The following is a 21,320-nucleotide window of genomic DNA, read 5'->3' on the forward strand; positions in this document are numbered from 1 at the left end:
GGGGTCAGCTGGCAAACGGTGTGAAGGGTGGAAAGGGGAGAGGGCACAGCAGTGCTGCTTGGTTGGCAGCCAGTGGGTGGAGATTCAGCACCCGCCTGCCTGTGCCTACGCCAGCTGACTTCTTGCGGGGGAGGTAAGTGCCTCGCGCTCTTGGTCTGACTTGGGGCAGGTATGGCCTCCCAGACCCTCCATCTGGTCCCAACTGCCGCCTGGTGCTTAGGTCCCTTCTTGGGTTAGTGCTTGCCTCCCTCCTGTAATGAGGGGCTCATTATCTCCAGAAACAGCTCAGGGGAGGCGCTGAAAGCCTCTAGAGAGTTCTAATGTTCTTTCCCTGGGAAGGGGGGACCGTGGAGTGAGGGCGAGGCAGTGGTGGCAGGTTTTCCTCTTCCCTGTTCCCCTCACCCTCACCAGCTTCCTCTGAGCTCCCCACCCTTACCTCCTTGCCTTGCTCCCTGGTCCCTTTGCTTATTCTCCCCTTTCTGGGTCCCTGCCGCTGACATCCTACCCCAGCAAGCCTCTCCAATTCATCTCTCTTCTGAAGGCTGCCCCAGGCCCTCCCCTGTCCCTTCCTCAGCGCTCTCGGGCCCTCCACCAACAGCCCCTGAGCCTCAGAGGAGCTGCTCCTATGCTATTGTTTGCTTACAGTCGGCAACATCTGGGAAACATCTGGCTTTGCCCGTCCTCTCCCTGGCTGGGCAGGCAGGCGGGAAGGGGTTACCCTGGGCTCCCTTTCAGGGGTTGAAGGAGGCGGTGGGGGGATGAGGAAGAGCTGTGGGGCTGATCTGAGCCTGCTCAGCCTGGGTGGGGGAGGGCAGTGACAGGTTCGGCTACAAAATAATAGCAGCTGCAGTCACAGGCTCCAAGGGCGCTCCCTGCCTTACCGCCATCAGTCCTCACAACAGGTCTGGAGAAGGTCTGAGTATTGTGTTTCTTTTACAAATGAGGAAGTTATGGTTCAGAGAAAGCGGACAAGTTTGTTGTGACTGAGCCGGGACCGGGACCCCGCTCCCTACCTTCCAGGCAGCCTCTCCTCCAGCCAGTCTGAGATGTGGTGCCTTGGAGGGGGGCTCTTACCACAGGTTCTCCTTGGCTTGAGGGCAGAGCTCCTCCAAGGAGAGCCAAGGAATGGCGGGAGCTGATGTGCGCAGAGGTATTTGGTCCCGAGCTGAATCTGGGCTCTCAGTATCGCCGAGTTGCGCTAAGTTGCCTCACCTCTCTGAGCCTCAGTCATCTCATCTATAAAGTGGGAATAATGATCCACCTCATGGGACTCCCATGGACTCAGGGAGATAATAAATATGTGTGAAGCCTCAGCACAGGGCCAGCCCCAGAGGGGGGCGGCGCCCCCCAGAGGGGCAGAGGAGGGAGGCCTGGGGCTGTGACTGGGCGATCCACAGGGTGAGGTCAGGTCCAATCCCAACCGGCTGTGCAGGAGACAGTCGCCTCTGCATCTGCCTCCTGGCCCGTTCCTGAGAGGAGGTGGCCAGTGACTCAGTGACAAGGGCAGGGCCCAAGAGGGTGGGCTCAGCAGGATCCTACCTGCCAGCCGCAGGAGCACCTGAAGAGCTCCTACATCATCAGGCAGCTGGTCTGTCCCCAGATCTGTCCCAAATTCTCCTGACCTTGGATGAGGCCCCTTCCCCTTTCTGTTGGTTTCTTCTGGAAAACAAGGAGAATCAAACTCTTCCCCCTGTCTGAGGACCTTCTGAAGGGGCAGATGCCGCTTTGTGTGCTGTGAGGGGCTGGGATCCAGGCTGAGTGTGAGAGTGTGTGTGTGTGTGTGTGTGTGTGTGTGTGTGTGTGGACATGAGTCATTAGGACTCTAAAAACAGGTTAGCCCCTTCCCCAGAGGACTGACTTGGATGGAGCTGTCCAATTACCATGTGCCCTCAGCCTCCGTGGCTGACCCCCCCTTGGGACACTGCTGTCCCTGGGCTCCAGCCTGAGGTTCAAATCCCATCTCCCTCTTGTCGCTGTGTCCCAGCTGAGCTGAGGAAGGATCTGACGGTTATTTACACATCCTTACCTTGAGGTCAAGGCCTCGCCCCACCTTACCCCTGCCGCACACCCTGGGACACTGAGCCCTGGCCAGAGCAGCCCCTGCCTTGGGGGAGGGCTCAGTTTACTCCCTGGGGTAGATATGAAAATATGAAGGGGATGGAAAAGGCCAAGTCAATGGTCCCTGGACTGGGAAGGAAGGGAGTCTGATTCTGCTGCCAATTTGTGGCAAGTCCCTCCTCTCATTGGGCCTCAGTCTCCCCATCTGAAAAATGGGTGGGAAGTTCTCTCCAGGAGCCTCATGACAATGACACCTCAAGCTGTCGTTGCTTCTCCCTCCTGGCTGGATCCCAGGAGTCTGTCTACTGCAAAGCAGTGGAGGATATGACTAGGAGCGTGGGCTTTGGAGGCTGAGAGACCTGGGTTTGAGTCCAGACTCAGATGTTTATTCACTGTGTGACCTTGGGCAAGCCACTTAACCTCTCTGAGCCACTGTGCCCTCACTTATAAAGAGGACATAGTAGCAGCTCCCACTAATAGAGTTGTGAAGAATGAAAGCAGGCACTGAGCGCTTGTGCGCCTTCCCTTCCTTGGCTGCACCTTCGTCTGCGCACTTCCCTTCACCCGGAGCACTCTTTCTCCCCTCCCCGAGTTATTGCGATAATGACGATGATAGTAGTTATAGCTAACCTTTGTCGAGCACTGAATATTTATCAGGCACTGTGATGTGTACTTGACTGACAGTTTCTTATTTTATGCTCACAGCAACTCCATGAGTTCAGAGCTAGTATTAGGAACCATTACAGCACAGTGTTCTTTTCTTTTAAGTATATTTTATTGATTACGTTGTTACAGTAGTCCCAGTTTTTTTCCCTTTGCTCCCCTCTGCCCAGTCCCACTCCCCTTAGTTCATGTCCATGGGTCGTGCATATAAGTTCTTTGGCTTCACCCTTTCCTATACTATTCATAACTTCCCTATGTCTATTTTGTACCACCTGATTATGCTTCTTAATCCCTGCACCATTTCCCCATTTCTCCCCCTTTCCCCTCCCAGCTGATAACCCTCCAAATGATCCCATATCTATGAGTCTGTTCCGATTCTGGTTTGCTTAGTTGGATTTTGTTTTCATTTTTTAGATTTAGTTGTTGATAGTTGTGAGTTTGTTCATAATTTTGATCTTCTTTTTCTTAAGTAAGTCCCTTTGACATTTCATATAATAATGGGTTGGTGATGATAAACTCCTTTTGCTTTATCTTGTCTGGGACGCACTTTATCTGCCCTTCCATTCCAAATGATAGCTTTGCTGGATAGAGTAATCCTGGTTGTAGGTCCTTGCTTTTCATCACACTGAATACTTTTTGCCAGTCCCTTTTTGCTTGCAAAGTTTCTTTTAAGAAATCAGCTGATAGTCTTATAGGCACCCCTTTGTAGGCAACTCTTTGCTTTTCTCTTGCTGCTTTTAAGATTCTCTCTTTATCTTTAATCTTTGCCATTTTAATGATGATCTATCTTGGTGTGGTCCTCTTTGAATCTAGCTTGTTTGGGACTCTCTGTGCTTCCTGGACCTATATGTCTATTTCCTTCGCCAAATTTGGAAAGTTTTCCTTCATTATTTTCTCACATAAGCTATTGATTTCTTGCTCTTCCTCTTCTCCTTCTGGCACCCCTATGGTTCGGATGTTGGCATATTTAAAGTTGTCCCAGAGGTTCCTAAGCCTCTCCTCATTTTTTTCAATTCTTGTTTCCTCATTCTGTACTAGTTGACTGTTTTTTCTTCCTTATGTTCCAGATTATTGATTTGAACCCCGGTTTCCTTCCCTTCACCATTGGTTTCATGTGGCTTTTCCTTCATTTCATTTAGCATAGCCTTCACTTCTTCCCTTATGCATTTGCTGTACTCAAGCATATCTGTCAAGCCTGTGAGCATCTTTATCACCAGTGTTTTGAAGTCTGTGTCTATTAGGTTGGCTATTTCCTCGTCTGTTAGGTTGGCTATCTCCTCGTCACTTAGTTCTCCTACTGGAACCTTGATCCGTTCCCCCTTTTGGGCCATGCTTCTCTGTCTCCTCATCTTGACAGGCTCCTGTGTTTGTTTGTCTCTGTGTCTTAGGTAGAGCTGTCACACCTGTTACGTTGTAAGGGGTGGAACCTTAGGTATTCATCAGTACAGGGCAACCCATTTCACCACGTTGTGGCGCTGTATGTGGGGGAGGGGTCTGAGAAGGAACAATGCCACTTGCTCAGCACTCGCCCCTTTTCCAGGCACTTCTCCCACTTCCATATGGGACTAGCACCTCTCTAGCTGTTGACCTAGCCCTCATTCCCAGAGTGGGTGGGTCTGTGGACATTCTAGGACCGTGGGGGCCCTGTCTGGATGAGTATTTCTTCTTTATATCTTTGTTTGTGGGACTTCCATGCAGCTTGATTTTCTGGAACTTCTGGTTTTCCCTAGTTTTGAGGTAGTTATATTCTTTTTTAGTTGTGGAGGGAGGCACAGCGTGTCTGTCTAGGCCTCCATCTTGGCTGGAAGTTGCAATGTTCTGAGGACAGACTCTGGAGTCAGATGGCTTCCAGTAACTCCCAGCTCCTCTGCTTAGATGTGTGACCTGGGGCAAGTTGCCTCAGTTTACCCATCTCACATGGGGATGGAAATAGTACCTGTACCATAAAGAAGCTATAATGAGAATTTAAAGAGTTAATATAGTTCTTGGAACAGTGCCTGGCACATTGTAAATGTTATGTAACTATATTGTTAACTAAACCTCTATTTCTCAGGCAAGAAAACTGAGGTGCAGAGAGTTTGGGCCTTGCCCAAAGTTACACAGAGACAAGAGGGAAATGAGATTTGAACCCAGGCTGGCTGACTTCAGAACCCAGGCTCTTGAGAACTAGACTAACTCCCTTCCCCTTCTCCTCAGAGCTCACTTCCTTTGGGAAGCCTTCCCTGATAGCCTTTACTGGAGAAGGGCCCCTGCTATCTGCTCATAAAGTGCTTTGTCCTTTTTTAAAAATAGAACTTGCCACAGATTGTAGTTACTTATACATATGTGTTCAGTTCATTATTGTTTGTCTCTTCCTCTCAACTATAAAGTCCTTGAGGGCAAGGACCATGACTGTCTTATTTCTTACTGCTTCCCCAGCATTACCATATTGCCTGATATATAGTAAGCGCTTAATACATACTAATTTAGCAGACAGAAGGCATACAGTGCTTAGCACAGTTGATTGTGTAGGATAAACTCATGAAAAAGGATAGCCCAGATAAGAAGCCCCTATATAAGTTAAGATTAAGTTCTATTGTGAGTGACAGAATACATAAAATAAAAGTTCCTATCTCTATCGCCTACAGGAAATTCATATATAAGCAGCCCAGGGCTGGTGTGTCATCTTTGTGATGAATGGGCACCTTAATTCCTTCTCTGTTGTTGCTTTGCCATCCTCAAAATGTAGCTTCTACCTCATAGCTAATGTAGCTGCTTGAGCTCCGGCCATCACTTCTGCATTCCAATCCTCAGGAAGGATGACGGGTCTAAGAAAGGGGCGGTCAAAGGTGAATGTCCATTCTTTCTTAGAGAAGCTTCCCAGGAACTGCCACATGACACTCTCTCTTACATCCCATTGATCAGAAGTTAGCCACATGGTCACTAATTACTAGAGGCTGGAAATGTAGTCTTAATCCGGATAGCCATATAACCACATAAAATTCAGAGATGCTATTCCTCTGGAGTGACAGAAAGGTAGAACAGGTGCGGGAGGACAGCTAGCCATCTCTGCCACAGTCACCGCTGCCAGACATCCATCCCTCAGGGCTGTGGAGAGAAGCGGGGCAAGGGGAGCATGTATTAGTGAGCTCTTGTCCCACTAGTGCTGCAAACCAACTCCTCCAAAGCTCAGCAACTTAGAAGAACCATCACCTATTCTCTCTCACGGGCAGCCATAGTCAGCGGACCCAGGAGGTGCGGGCGAGACTTCGCTCCTCATTGTAGGCGGAGCGCAGATCGGCTCCATGTGACCCCTCCCTGCAGGCTTCAGAAGGGCCAGCATCTGTCTTCCTGGGGCAAGTTCTCACTGCAATGAAAGTGGTTGGGGGTTATTTTATGTTTAACTTTGAAATAATTACATAGTCACAGGAAATTGCAAAGATAGTACAGCGGCGTTCCATATACCCTTCACCTAGCTCCTGCAGTGGTTCCATCTTACATAATTAGAGTTCAATATCAACACCAGAGTCAGACAATAGTGAGTTCCATGTCACTTTATCACACGTGTAGATGCTAGAACCACAACCGCAATCAACATACAGACCTCTTGCACCACACAGATCTCTCTTGATCCTTTTGGCTGGCCACACCCATCCTCCGCCCCCCACCATCCCTGACCTCCCGCAACCCCTGATCTTCTCCCCCTTCTATATAATTTTGTCATTTTAAGAATGTTATATAAATGGAACCGTGCAGTGTGTGACCTTATGAGATTGTCTTCACCCATCGTCATGTTCTCGAGTTCCACCCAGAATGTGCATATTGAGAGTTCAGTCCTGTTTCTGAGCAGCGTTCCGGGGTGTGAATGGACGCACACCACTTGGTTCTACCGCTCACTCATTGAGGGACGTTTTGGTTGTTTCCTGTTCTTGGCTATTACGTATGGTAAGTATAGGTTTAATTTTTAAGAAACTGCCAAACTGTTGCCCAGAGTGGCTGTATCATGAGAGAGCCAGTTTCTCTGCCACTTTGCCAGCACTTAGCGTTGCCCCTGTATTTTATTTTAGCTGCTGTGATAGGTGTGAGGCGGGAGCTCACCCGGGTCTTCATTTGCATTTCCCTAATGGCTAGTGAGAGGAGCGAGGGAGCATCTTTTCATGTGCATTTATTTGCCATCTGTAGATCCTCTTTGGTAAAACCTCTCTTCACGCTTTTTGCCTATTTTCTAATTAGAGTGTTTGCTTTTTTACTGCTGAGTTTGAGAGCACTTCATTTATTCTATATACAAATCCTTTGCCAGGTGTGTGATTTACAAATAATTTCTCTCCGTCGGTAGCCTGTTTCATCCTCCTCATGTGTATCTTGCAAAGCAAATGCTTTTAAATTTTGATCAAGTTCAATTTATTATTTTTTACTTTATGGATCATGCTTTCGGCTTATGTCTAAGAACTTTTTACCAATTCTTGTGTCTTAAAGATTTCTCCTGTGTTTTCTTCTAAAAGTTTTGTAGTTGTCTGTTTTAATCTGTGGTCCCTTTTGAGTCAGTGCTTGTGTAAGATGTGACGTTTAGGCTGATGTTCATTTTTATAAAGATGTTCGATTACTCTAGCACCATTTGTTAAAAAGACTGCCCTTCATCTGTTGTTTTAAAAAAAACAACAACTTGATTCAGATGTAAGCTGTTTAAAGTATACAACTGAATGGCCTTTAGTAGAGTCACAAAGTTGTGTGATGCTCACCACAATCAATTTTAGAACATTTTCCTCACTCCCTTCTCTATACCCCCACCTCCCCAGCCTTGGGCAGCCACTGATCTACTTTCCTGTCTCAGATTTGACTGTTGTGGACATTTTATGTGAATGGAATCATAAAATATGTGGTCCTCGTGTCTGGCTTCTTTCACTTAGCATGATGTTTTCAGGGTTCATGTTGTGTCATGTGTCAGCAGTATGTTTTTTCTTTTAATTGCCTGATACTATTTCATTGATATATCACATAATATACCATATTTTATTCATCCACTCATTAGTTGATGGACATTTGAGTTGGGGTAATTATAATGTTGCTATGGACGTTCACATACAAGCTTTTGTGTGGACATGTGTTTTCAGTTCTCTTGGGTATATACTCAGGTGTGCAATTGCTGCATCATAAACAAGCTCTATGTTTCACTTTTGGGGGAACTGCCAAACTGCACCATTTGACATTCAGTGTGTGCGGGTTTCAGCCTCTCCTTAGCTTCACCAACACTTGTTATAACGTGTTTTTTTATTATAGTCATCCTAGTGGGTGTAAAGTCTTATTGAACTGCTTCTGCACCTTTGTAAAAATCAGTTGGCCATTCTTGTATGAGTCTATTTCTAGATTCCTTATTCTGTTCTGGACTTCTATGTTTCTATGCCTCCACCAAAGCCACACAGTCTTGAAATTAAGTAGAGTGATTCTTCCCACTTTATTCTTTTTTTTTTTTTCAAAAGTATTTTAGTTATTGTAGTTTCTTAGCCTTTCTGTGTAAATTTCAGGGTAATCTTGCCTAATCTACAAAAAGTCTTCCTGAGGTCCTGACAGTAATTGCATTGGACTTCAATTTGTGGAGAACTGGTATCTTTCCTATGCTGAGTCTTTTCATTCATGAGCATGGTATGCTTCTCCATTTACCCAGAGCTTTGATTTCTTCCACCAGCCCTTTGCAGTTTTCAGCATACAAGTCTTGTTTTGTTAGATTTATACCTAAGTATTTAATTCTTTTTTCAGTGATTGTAAATGACATTCTGTTTTTCATTTCAGTTTCCATGTGTTATTTGCTAGCACAGAGAAATACACTGGGTTTTTATACACTGATCTTGTACCTTGTGACCTTACTGAACTACTACATAGTTCTAGGAGTTTTTTCGTAGATGCCTTGAATTTTTCTACATTGTTAATCATGTCCTGTGCAAATAGGTATAGTTTTACATTTTCCTTTCTGATCTGTATGTCACTTGTTTCTCTTTCTTGCCTTGTTGGGCTTCAGTCTTTCATCAACAAATCCAATATTAGCTGTCAGAGCTCTTTTATAGATGTTAATGCTTTATTTAGGAACTATTTTATTTATATATACTTATATTTCCATAAATGTTAAATATGAAGTTTTTTCCCTTTAGGATGTTGCTCTTGATTTCAAATTTTCTGACAGTTTTTATCATGAGTGAGTGTAGAATTTCGTTAAGTTCTTTTTCTGCATTGATTTATATGATCATATAACTTTTCTTGTTTAGCCTGTGACTGTGGTAGGTTATACTGATTGATTTTTCAAGTGTTGAACTATTCTTGCATCCCTGGAAGAGACTGCATTTTGTAATGGTGTATATCTTTAATATGTTTCTGAATTCTATTTGCTAATATTTTGTTAAGAATTTTTGCATTATTTACATGAGGTGTGTTGGTCTATAATATTTTTGTCTTTTGGTGCTGTCTTTGTTAGGTTTGGGGATCAAGGTAATAGTGCTTCCTAAAAATGATTTGGGAAGTGCTCCCTTCTGTTTTCTGGAGGAGATTATATAGAATTGGTGTTAATTTTTCTTTCAGATGCAACTGTATTTTAAAGCCTCTGTTTGAAACTTGTCTACTGATATCCCATTGGCCAAAACAAGTCACATGGCTGTGCCCAATGTCAAGGGCAGGAAGGACCGTCTGCCTCCAACATACAGAAATGTAAGCTCACAGGGCAAAGGGCGTGGATGTTGGAGGGGTGAAGCACAGGAACCAGGGAGGGAGCTCACACAGGCCTGGGAGCTCACCTCTGGGGTGTATTTCACCCAAACTAAGCTCTTCATTTCAGGCTGCAAGCACCCACAGACCAATGCAAGCCGGGTCTTCTTGGGACCCATGTCTGCCTGACCGGACCTTCCCAGGAGGGGCTTTGGGGTAGTATTTGTGCAACACAGGTACCCTCACTTTAAACACAGCTTAGGAATCAAACCCCTCCAATGTAAAAATGGCACCAGACTTTCATAACAGAACAATTAATGATCAAATTCCCAGATTCTGAGTTTAAAAGATAGGATTTAATATACTCAATTTGGTTGATTCCCATTTTTCCGACAATTTCATCCACCAGCCTTCCTGTGAGTGACAACTGTGTTTGTATCCATCAGGGATTCAGAGGAAGGTGGAGTCTGGCCCCTCTGCAGCCTCATTGTCCCTGTCCCTGCTCCCCTGCCCCCCACCTCCAGGTAGACTCACTGGCACCCCAGAGCCTTGGTTCAGAGACTGTGCCCCCCAATACCTTTGAGTGACGTCCCAAGTCTAGAGGAGGGCCCTTCCCTGGGTTGTCCCAGCACTGTGGTCAGGTGATTCAGCCCTGGAGTTGCCTTTTCACTTGTCTGCTTCTCCCCTGGACTGCCAGTCCCTCAAGGGCTGTAGCTGAGTGGCCGTCTGGGTCCCCGGCACCCAGCCCGGGACCCAGTCCAGAGCAGGTACTTGGCAGCTGATGGCTGAAGGCCTGGATGGTTGAAGGCTGACTTTGCCATTCATGGCCCAGAGGCAGAGCCTCTGGAGTCTGCGCGATGTGTCTCTGGTGAGCAAAACCCTCCACGAGGCCCCAGTGGTGTGCTGAAGGCCCGTCTCTCAATCCGCACCATCCCTTAGCTTCCCGCTCAGAACCGTGATTACCCCTTAGACAGGAACCTTAGAGGAGGCCCTGGAAGTAAAGGCAGTCAGGGGACTTGCCCAGGCAAGGTGTGGCCTTGCAGGTCAGCAAAGCCTTGGCTGGCATTCAGGGCCCTCTCAACCAAGCCTTAGATTTCCTTGAAGACTCATTTTTTTTTTTTTTTTTTGCACTACCCAATAGGTTCCCACAACCTCTCGTTGTTCTGGTCTGCTTCATCCCTCATCCCTTCGCTTCTGCTGTTCGTGTCACCTGGAATGCCTGTCCTTGTTCCTTGTAGCCTGTTCTTCTAGGCCCTTCCTCCCAACCCTCCACAGGCGAAGTCTGAAAGTCTGCACCAAGTCTGTGCCCTCAGAATTATAGCCGGCCTTGAATTTGTCGCAAATGTGCGGGTTTGAGTTTGGACTCCCCTCCGAGGGTGACCTGGGATCTGGCCAGGCTGGACCTCCTCCAGAGCAGTGGCCCGGGAGAATGGGGCAGCTCCTGACCCCTGACTGAGATAAGCAGCTGGACACCCCATGCTCCACGGCTATTTTTAGCTGCTGGTTCCCGGCAGGCCTGGCCTGGTTTGGGCCTGGAGGGAGAACAATGGCCTATTGAGCTTCATTCAGCCCTGTGCCCCGTGAGGCCCTGGGGAGGGCAATAACAATGTGCGTGTTGGGGGGCTGGGAGCAGGGCTCAGACGCAGGGGGGCCGAGGTTGCCTGCCCCCCATGCCCACCAGCAGGAAAAGCTCCTCTTGAGAGCTCTTTGTCAGACTTCCTGCGGGGCCAGGTGCGGGGCCAGCTGGGTGATTCTGGGAGCCTGTCTTCATTGGCAGCACCACTGCCACCGTGTCTGTGGGTCTGACACTGTGCTAAGCACCGCACGCCCAGTCTCATATTCATCAGGTCAGTGGACAGATGTGGAGACTGAGGCCCCAGCTCAGAAAGGTCAGTCGCTTGCTCGCACACAGCAAACAAGAGGAGCCGTCAGGATTCAAACCCACATCTTCTTTGTCTCCTTCTAGAGGGCAGGACATGCCGAACCTTCCGGTCCCAGCTTTTCCCTCTCAGGTCCTCCTGGACCTGTGGGCTTTGGTCTCTCCTTCCTAATGGCTTTGACTCCATAAATGACCTTGCGCATGTCACTTGCCTGCTATGTGCCTTCTGTAAAATGGAGGGAGCCTTTCTCTCAGGGCTGTTGAGAGTGGTACCACAGGCCAGGTGTGGGAGGAAAACAGAGGGGGGTGTTGTCAGTTTCTCCCCGTTCCAGCATTTGATGATTCAAAGAGCCAATGAACCAAAATTCTGTTTCTCCTGGAAGGTGTTTGTCCAGGCAATGAACGCTCTGTGAAACTCTCAGCATGTGGTGGGTCCAAGGCTCCAAGGGGTCGCCGGGTCAGACCTGGCCAGTGCCTTCTGGGAATTCACTGTCTGAAAGTGGGGACAGGCCCAGACACAGGGGATGACAGCTCAACAAAAGAGATGCCACCACAACAGAGTGCCACAGACCAGGTGGCTTAAACAATAGAAATTTCTTCCTTCACAGCTCTGGAGGCTGGAAGTACAAGATCAAGGTGTGGGCGGCGCTGTTTCTCCTGAGTCCTTGCTCCCTGGCTTGCAGGTGGCCTCCTTTTCCTATGTCTTCGCATCGTCTTCCCTCAGTGCGCACCCGTGTCTGAGTTTCCTCTTATAAGGACAAAAGCCCATTGGATTTGGGCCCACCCTTTAATGACCTTGCTTTAACGTAATCTCTGGAGGCCCTGCCTCCAAATATCATCACGTTCTGAGGTATTCGCGGTTAGGACCTCAGTATATGACTTTGGGGGGACACAACCGAGTCAGAACAATGGCTATTTAAAATAAGTGACAGCAGCTGCTTTTGCATATTGGCAGAGAGGGAATCTGTCTCATGAGAGGTCCCTCCTGAGTCTCCAGAAGAATCAACCAGACAAAGTTCTCCATCAGAACGTGAGAAGGGGGAGGGACTCTGAGAGGGGGAGGAGAGGGGCTTTGGGAGAGGAGAGGGAGGGGTTTTCAGAACCTTTCAGAGGCCAGGTCGCCTGCTACCCCAGCTAGTGAGAGATTATGTGGGTGAGGGTTGGTTGACAAATTCCTAAGAATTACACTGTCTGACGGAACATCAGCTTGTCTTGTGCTCAGCCCTGGAATTGCTCTCTGTCATCTCCAGAACATCAAATTAATTTTGATGTTACAAGGCCTTTGGGAAAAGGTTGGGGGGAGGTGACTCCAGAATGGAACCAGTGGGCCACTGGGGCTGAGGACAGGCATAGGGGTTGAGAGCAAGGAGGACCTATGGGCAGTCATAAGCCGCACTGAAATCCACAGGACCTTGGGGACAATATGCCAGGCCTGTGGGTGAGGAATGGAGTTATCTCACCCAGATAAGACAGCAATAACAGGAGGATCTGGGGACACCAGGCAGCCTTACTTGAGAAGGAGACACCTACTCTGGCCTGGAAGGGTGGGTATCAAGGCAGGCTTCCTGGAGGAGGTGTGAGTCAGAGATTGCAAGAGGAGGGCAATGCATTCCAAGCAAAGTATCCTTCGAGGGCAGAAGCCTGGTGTCTCTGCAGACTCTAGTTCACAGCTTGCTGAGCAGTTTCCTATGTGCCAGGTCTCAAACTTGGCTCTTACGTAGGTAATGAAAGCACGTGGTCATGGGTTACTGGCCATAGCTGGTATGAGGGTTGCAAGGTGAAGAGGTGCAAAAGAGAGCATAGAGGGTGCTGGCCAGACTGAGAAGGGTCTGGAACGCTCAGGTACAGATGAAGGACTTAATGCCTAAGGTGTGGAGCCAGGAGAGGCTTTGACTAGGGGCGGATCAAGTGAGCTGTCCCCAGAGGGGGCAGTGCCTGATGGCATTTACCCATGTTGGGGTAGACATGGAGTGGTGAACAGGACAGTGGGAGACAGGTGAGAGGTCATGGAGGGCCAGTTGGGCAATGTGGCTGCTGGTGACATCTTGACGAATGTCCCACTTATTCCACGGAGTGCCTGATGGTTGCTTTCCAAGAACTGCTGTTGGTTTCTGCCCTGCAGCTTCTGCTGGGGCCAGGAGGGGAGAGGCCTTGGCACAGTCGGGCCTTACTTGTCACTCGTGCTGACCAGGGCAGCCCGGGACGGAAACAAGACACACGTTTATCAAGTGCCTCCCTGGTGCCAGGCCTATGCCAAGTACTTCACACACCCTCACGTGGTGCCCCAGTGTCCCGGGAGGCAGCTTTGTCATCCCCATTTCACAGAGGAGGCTCAGGGGAGGAGGAAAATCTGTCCCTGGGCTGGGAAGGCCTTGAATCTGTGCCTTTTTGCTGGAAGAGCCCATCTCCCTAGAAGCTCCCCTTGGCCCCAGTTGGGCTGCCACCGTTTCCAGGAAGTAAGGGGTGAGCCCCTCACGGCCCTTGCTGCCTGGGGACAGAGGGGTTACACGGGTAAGAGGGTGCCTGGCCGAGCTGTGCCCTGCTCCATCACTGCCTGCATCCCCCCACACACACCCCAGCGCCAGTCCTCAGCAGAGCCTGGGTCTCAGACGTGCAAGAAAAAGGCCACACCCCTCATGGAATAAAAACCCTATAAGCCTGCAGGCCACCCCTAACTTTCCTGCTTGATCCCCAAAGCCAAGAAGCTGCCTTTCTGGCTCCCAGGGGCCTGTCTCCACTCTGTCTCCCCTCTGACCCTGTTTCCGCCTCTGATAAAACGAGTGTAAGAATGAAGGGACATATGTCTGTAGATGGCTCAGACCCAAGGGCAGCTCTGGGTGCCATCGCAGGGACAGCTGTGATCTTTGCTGTTGCCGCTGCCTTGCCACTTTGGCCCCAAAGGCCAGCTGCCATGGGGAGGAGAGAGGGGGCTCTGGCTTCTATTCTGCGGGTGACAATGGCCACATGCTTCGCTGAATTTCATCTTTGTAACCTGTGCACCTCCTTGAGACTCCTAATGCAAGAGTGGGGACCCCTGGTTCCGTCACCCCCTTCCAGGGGGACATTGGGCTTCAAGTCTGTCTTGCTCCTCCACAGTCCTTCACCCAGTGCGTGACTTCCCTCGTTCCCCAGCACAGGCCCGAGGCCGTGGGCCGGAACCTGAGCATGGCAGCGTGAGAGCGCAATTGTGCTTGCATGTGTGTCAGGGGACAGATGGAGGCACTGGGCTGGGCAGCCGTCCCCTCCATATCTATGAGCTCATAAACCGCTGTCCTGGGGATCCTCTTGCAGAGAAACTTCCCTGCCAGCTCCGCCCAGCAGGGAGAGCATATGGAAAATTGGAGCAAGCCCTCATCTTGGGTCAGGGAAAAAAATCTTCTTTTCCCCCTTCTCTCTAAAAATATGCTCGGGCCTTTTTGGAGTCTGCATGCAATAAAAACCAGCTGTGGCTCTGATGGCCCCCGCAGCCTTTGCCTGAGGAGGAAGAAAATAAAAACAGCCTTGGAGGCAGAGTCTATGCATGCGTCCAGGCGCTGCGCCCAGCCTCCAGCCACCTCCAGCCTGGAACTGTGTCCCAAATGTGCACCTAACAGTCTCTGTTTTTATCCTGGTGAAGGCTCAGGGCACCAGGGGTCACATAGGCCTTCCTCTTTTTAATTCTTGGTGCTGAGGATGGCAAGATGGCAAGAGATGGGTGCGACTTGGCCTCTGCTCCCAGGTACCTCTCCATCTCCTCCCCATCTCCAGATGAGCACTCAAGCTACCCAGAGCCACCCGAAGGGAGGTGGCCAGCCTGAAAGCAGGTGGGTGAGGCTGCGTCTGACCAGAATGTAAGGCAAAGGTGTGTGTGTAGGGGGGACACAAGGAGATCAGCCTTGGGAGGTAGACTGGGACCTTGGATGCTGGGTGAGATGTTCAGTGGGTGATAGGGAGCCATGTAAGGTGCTTGAGCAGAGGAAGGACTTGTCTAGAGGTGTGCTGCTGGGAGGATGTTAAGAGGGGAAGTCTGATACCCTCGTTGGAGCTGAGGTTTTATTGGGAGTCCCTTAAGGAGGGAGCCACATCTGCTAACTGGACTTCTGGGTACCCTGGCCCATCCCCATGGCACAAGAGCTGCTGGAGGAGAGTATGGAGAAGTGACAGGGATTGGGAGTCAGGAAACCTGGCTTGTAGTTCCAGCTCTGCTGTGGACTTGTGTGGCCTTGAATAGATCATTCTCCTTTCTAGGTCTCTACTTTCCCACCTGCAAAAAGGGGCCATGGGGTCTTTACCTTCCCTGGAATATCAGTGCTGTGTGGGCTCCTGATAAGTGGTGAAGAAGGTGGACCCCAGAGAGGGTATTTGTTTTTCTGTGTTTTGGCTTATGTATTTCACTTAGCATAACGTCCTCAAGGTCCATCCATGTGGTAGTGTTTCAGAATTTCTTTCCTTTTTAAGAGTGAGTGATAGTCCATTGCATGTATAAACCACATTTCGCTTATCCATTCTTCTATTCAAAGACACCTGGGTTGCCTCCACGTTTCGGTTATTGTAAATAATGCTATGAACATGGGTGTTATTTTCTGTTTTATTTGATAGTGGCCATGCTAATGGGTGGGAGGTGCTATCATGTTGTGGTTTTGATTTGCATTTCACTAATGGTTTGTAATGTGGAGCATCTTTTCATGTGCTTTTTGGGCATTTGTGTCTCCTTTTGAGCAGGTGGCTGCTTCTCTCTCCTTCCAGCTCCCAATCCTGGGCTTCCCGTTCCTGGACGGCCAGGCTTTGTGCACCTGAAGCCCAGAGGCCCTCTGACGCTTGAGCTAGAAGAGCAACGGGACCCTGGGCTTCCCCAGGGGGAAGGGGTCCCTGCAGTTTCCACGTCCAGCCTCTCATTGTACATATGAGAGGACTGCAGTCCGGACAAGTTAAGTAACTAGTCCAGGGTTGTCCTGAGATGCCAGACGGTGCTGGATCCCGGCGCTGCTGGTGGTTGGCACGCCCGCTCTGAACTTCAAGCCCTTTCTTCCCGCCCTTCCCTGGAGCCCTTTCTCCCCCACCCCACCCCCTTCCCTGAAGCTCTGCTCAGCTACCACCCTCTTGCATTTTTGCAAAGTGATGTCAGCTGCAGATAATGGTTTTTCCGTTCCTGGTGGAGTAGGAGTTCCAGATATTGCGCTTTGGGGGAGGGGTTCAGGAGAGCTGATTGTTTACCCCTCAGGCACAGGGGATTGGGATGGGGGTAGACCCCACCCCCACCCCTGGCAGCGTAGTCTGAGATGCCTAGGCAGGCCCATTGTCTCAGCCCTCTGAGGGCCCCTGAGAGGAGTCTCCGCCTCCTCCTTGTGCAGATGGGAGTCTGAGGCCCAGAGAGAGCAGGGCCTTGTCCAAGCTCACACAGCATTTCGAGGCAAAACCTGGACTCACACCCAGACTCCTAACATCCTAGGCTGCTTGCCCATATGTTAGGGTCAGAGACCCTGATATTTTGGGCAAGGGGGCGTTTGTTGTGGGGACTGTCCTGTGCGTTGTAGGATGTTTAGCAGCATCCCTGGCTCCTGCCCACTAGATGCCCATAGCACCTCCCCTGAGTTGTGTGTGACAGCTGAAACTGTGTCCAGCTATTGCCACATGTCCCCTTGCACCCTCAAGAGGAAGCAAAATTGTCCCCCACTGAGAACCACTGCCGTGGTTGGGGCACCTGAGAGCAGTCACATCTCTACCACTCCCATTTTTAGACGCATTTTTGGGTGACGGCAATAGGAGAGTCTGGAAAAAGTTTCTTTGTCCCCAGGAAGAAAGTAACCCACTGTCTTCCAAGCCTTCTTGAACCCGAAGCCCCACAGTGCTTTGTCTGTGGACCTGACTTCATGTCTAACACCTTCAGGATGAAGAGGTAGCCCTTCACCCTGAGGGGGCTGCACGGGGCTGGCAGGGGTCCAGGCCCTTCTCCTGGCCGGGAACCCTGCTTCCTCTGACCACTCTTCTTGGAGCCGATCTGCCACTTTTATTTTCTTGGAGAAATAAAAATAAGCACTGGTTTTCGTAATCCCATTCCCAATCCCATCTGAAAAAACCAGGCTCCTGCAGCTTGGCAGCCAGAGTGCTGAGGGCTGTGTCTGGCAGGACCTGGAGTCACCATGGGCTCTCGAACATCGCAGCAGGCACGGCCGACATCTCCTTTCCTGTTACAAGGTTCCTTGGAATTCGAGCAGCCCCGGGGGCGGTCCGTGGGCAGGCGGAGTTCGGAGGAAAGAAGCCCCAGTCAGTCCAGAGGCCAGCTCAGCTTCTGACTTGCTGTGTGACTCCGAGTCATCGCTCCTGTCCCCTCTGGGCCTCAATTTCCCCATCTGTGAAGTGGGAGGAGCACTGTTTCCAGGGACCACGTGCATGAGAATCATTTAAGGAATGTGTTCTTAAAATGACTAGTTTTAATTCCTTCCCCAGATGTCCGAAAGTTTTTATGAGCTTCCTCCCAAGTGATTTTGGTGCCTTTTACTTTGGGGATCCACTGCCCCAAGGACCCAGAATTTCCCCTCCAGACCTCGAGTTTGAACACCCTACAGTTCTGCAGGGTCTCCCTTTTCCCTTCTCAACCAGCGTGTCTCCCCCAAGGCGAGAGGGCAAAATTATGTGGTGGGTCAGGACTGGGCATTGCTCCTGAAATTTATCTGCTATCAAGCTCTTGGCAGGGTCCCTGAGGTCCCCAATCCAAATGAAATCCTGGTTAAAGCCCTCTATTCCTGCCACGATGCAACTCTAGCGGCTAGTTACAGAGTTTGGTTTCAAAATTGTGCTATTTATTATTCTGGTTGGATTGGCTTGTAAACCCGTGTGTAGTCATACATCATTTATAACTGTATTATTCCACAAGAATGCATTTTCCAGATGCGGTTTCTTCCTTCTGTGAAAGACTAAAACATTTTTTTCTTTCTTTTAATGTTAAATGGAAGCCTATCCCAATGTGTTACCTATTTATGTCATCTTAAATGGAGGTGAGGGAACATAATTTTACTCATCCTTGACACCCAAGGGCTGGCACTATGAGCTTCAACTATTGCACACCTGATGCTTTTAGGGACTCCTAAACTGTATGGTCACTGTCCTTGCGTTTGCTTTTTAAAGTTTTGTTTTGCTTTTATTTTTATAGTGAGTATTTCTTTACAGCATGTCAGCAGTTGTGTCTTACCACTGCCATGACAATGGCTTGTCGGGGAAAACCGATGACCCACGGGTGTTAGAACTGTTCGTGCTACGAGAGCTGGTAAACAATGGAGGAGACTCTCTGATGAGCTAAGGACATGAACTTTTTACTTTGATTTTAGCGGCTGGGAGTAGGGGGTAGTTTCTGTCTTTCTGATTTTAAGCCCAGTTCCAGATGCCTCTGATAGCTTTCTGGAAAACGAGGAATTTGTAAGCATAAACTTTTCCATGTAACTAATTTACATTCCAGGTGGACTTGTTTTGTTTCTGAATTGGAAATGCCTTCATCTCCTCCTCAACCACATCCTGCTCTTGGAGAAGCGGCTCCACCTCTAGCCTGTGACACAGGCCCCAGCTCCCTGGCTACCTGATTTCACTTGGACCTATCAGATTCTCTGGCTAGAAACTTGGCACCTGGGATTCAGAATAGGGGGAAATAGTTACCCGGGGGAGCTGAATTTGCCGGCCATGAGACTCGGGGCTGAGACTGCTGTGGGGAGCTGCCCTCCTGGGTCATGGGCAAGCCCCAAAGCCAGGCTGTGGAGCCTCCCTGAGCAGGGATGCAGGCAGGTGTGTGTGTGTGTGTGTGTGTGTGTGTGTGTGTGTGTGTGTGTGTGTAGTGGGGAACACACAAGGGTTCCAAGCTCCTGAGGGAGGGGCTGGCCCTGTCACAGAAAATCAGGGCCTGAAATCCCTCTGCATTTGGGAGAATGAGACCCTGGGACAGGCGGAGACTGACCCAAGGTCACCCAGGAGGGATGTGGCTAAACTAGACTTGAACTCTGCCACGCTTATTCTGCCTTCCTTTCCAGACACCTGACTCAGGGTGGATAGGCCATGTCACCTCGCTCTCTTCTGCCACATTGTCTGACCCCCCTGCTGGAATCTGACGAATAGGCAGGTGCTGGTGGGCATGGCACGATTTGCTTCAAAATGTCTCCCCAACAGCTGGTCACAACATGTACAATTCCACCAACTCCCAGTTCCAGAAGTCGTCCTGGGAAGGTGAACACCATGCGTCTTGTTTCCAGGAGGGATAAAGTCATGGTTTTAAAGGCCCAAGATAAGGAAACCCACATTCACTGAATCCCCAGGCAATTTATCCCCATCACTCCCAGTTTGCAGGGGAGGAAACAGGCTCCGAGGGAAGGACGAGGTGACTTGTCCAAGGTCAGACAGCAGGTTAGGAGTAGGTTTCACGTCTGCTTCCAGAAGCCAGGCTCCTTGCTGCATGCTGGAGTTGGGGGTGGGCAGGTACAAGATGGAATCATTCAGTGGGAAGAGACCTGGCCTGGAAATGAGAGCCAACTGGTTCCACAACCTTGGACTCTTTTCTGGGCCTCAATTTCCTCACCTCCAAAGGAGGGTTGGACTGGATGTTCCCTGGAGTCTCAGAGAACTCCAGGCTGAGAGTGAGGCCGGGTGCTGGAGCCTAAAAGGAGGATCTAGTTGCAAGAGCTGACTGTCTTCCTGGGGTCCAGGTTCCAAGTGACAGTAAGAGCATGGACTCTGGGGCTTGACTGCTGCGTTTCCAGTTGCCCTGCTCCACCCACTACGGCCATGTGGGCTCAAGTAGGTTCAGTGAATGGCTTCAGCCTCAGTTTCCTCATCTATAAAATGGGGATAATAATAGTATCTGCCTGGTAGTGAGGATGAAATAAGTTACTATGTATAAAGTCAGAGCAGTGCCTGGCTAGCAAATGTGCCACGTGTGTTCATTATTGCCTCGATCCCCACACCTGTGGCACCCCTTAGGGGTGAGAAGGGGTAAGCTTCCCATCCTGCTGAGCCTCCACCTCCTCCCACGTGAGGTAGCAGCCCTGCCATCCAGCAGCTGGTCCCTGTGGGCCTGTTTCCTGGGCAGAGTGAGTCCATGAACACTCAGACATGACACATGGCCTGGCCATCCCCACCGTGACCACAAACGGCCAGTCCTGGGCTAAAAATACCACTTTCATGAATGGAGCCAGGGAGGGCCGTTCTAGGACCGCAATTACTGTTTGTGTTAAAACCCAGTCTCTGGCTCTCCACCTCTGCCTGGAAACCCACCCCTCTCAGGGGAGATTCGCTCAGGGTTAGGGGGATTGTGTACGGTGCGGGAGGGGCTGGCTGATGCTGGGGGGCGCGCGGGGCTGAGGAGCGCCCCAATGGCTTCTTTCACAAATAAGGGGCCAGTAGCCTGACTCCCTTACAATGTTGAGGGGTAGCAATAAAAACCTCCCCTTATGTGGAGGAAATGGAAGTTCCCAGAGTTCACAGGCAGGGGGTATAGAGTCAAGTTTGGGCTCTGGATCTGCGTCTCCAAAGTCTCTTCTCCTCCACCTGCTGTTGCCCTGGGACAGCCAGGTGAGGAGGGTTGCTGACTGGGGCGGGCGAAGGGCTAGCCGGAGCAGGCTTTCTTCTGTCCCTGAGTCCCAGAGATGTGGTCACTCATGAGGATCAGGGATGGAAGGAGGGCCCAGCTCCGGGAGCAGCAGAACGAGAGGTGAAGCTGAACTGGAGGTGCCCCCGTGGGGCACGAGGCGAAGGACCGAGCCCGGCATGGGCAGACGAAGCAGCAGGTCCAACCCAGCGGGAAACCGAGCAGGCAGTCGTCTGAAGGCCCCACCAGCTCCACGGGGAGCTTCTGAGAGTCTTCCTCCTGCAGCAGGAGCCCAGCACTGCCGTGCGTGCGTGCCTGCGTGGGAGGTGACCGACCTGGGTGGCGCTGGCAGCGGGGAGGTGTCCGTGGCAGGGCCAGATCTCAGGCCCCCCGCAGGCGCCATGCGAAACCTAGCTTCAGAAACATAAAAGAAGCAGAGCCCGAAGTGGGTTTGGGGGAGCCTTTAAGAATTTGAGGAGTTGAGGCCTCTGGAACTTTGAGAATCTT

The sequence above is a fragment of the Furipterus horrens genome, unplaced genomic scaffold (genome assembly GCF_987537825.1).
Source record: "Furipterus horrens unplaced genomic scaffold, mFurHor1.1.pri manual_scaffold_4, whole genome shotgun sequence".
In the NCBI taxonomy this organism is placed as follows: Eukaryota; Metazoa; Chordata; class Mammalia; order Chiroptera; family Furipteridae; genus Furipterus; species Furipterus horrens.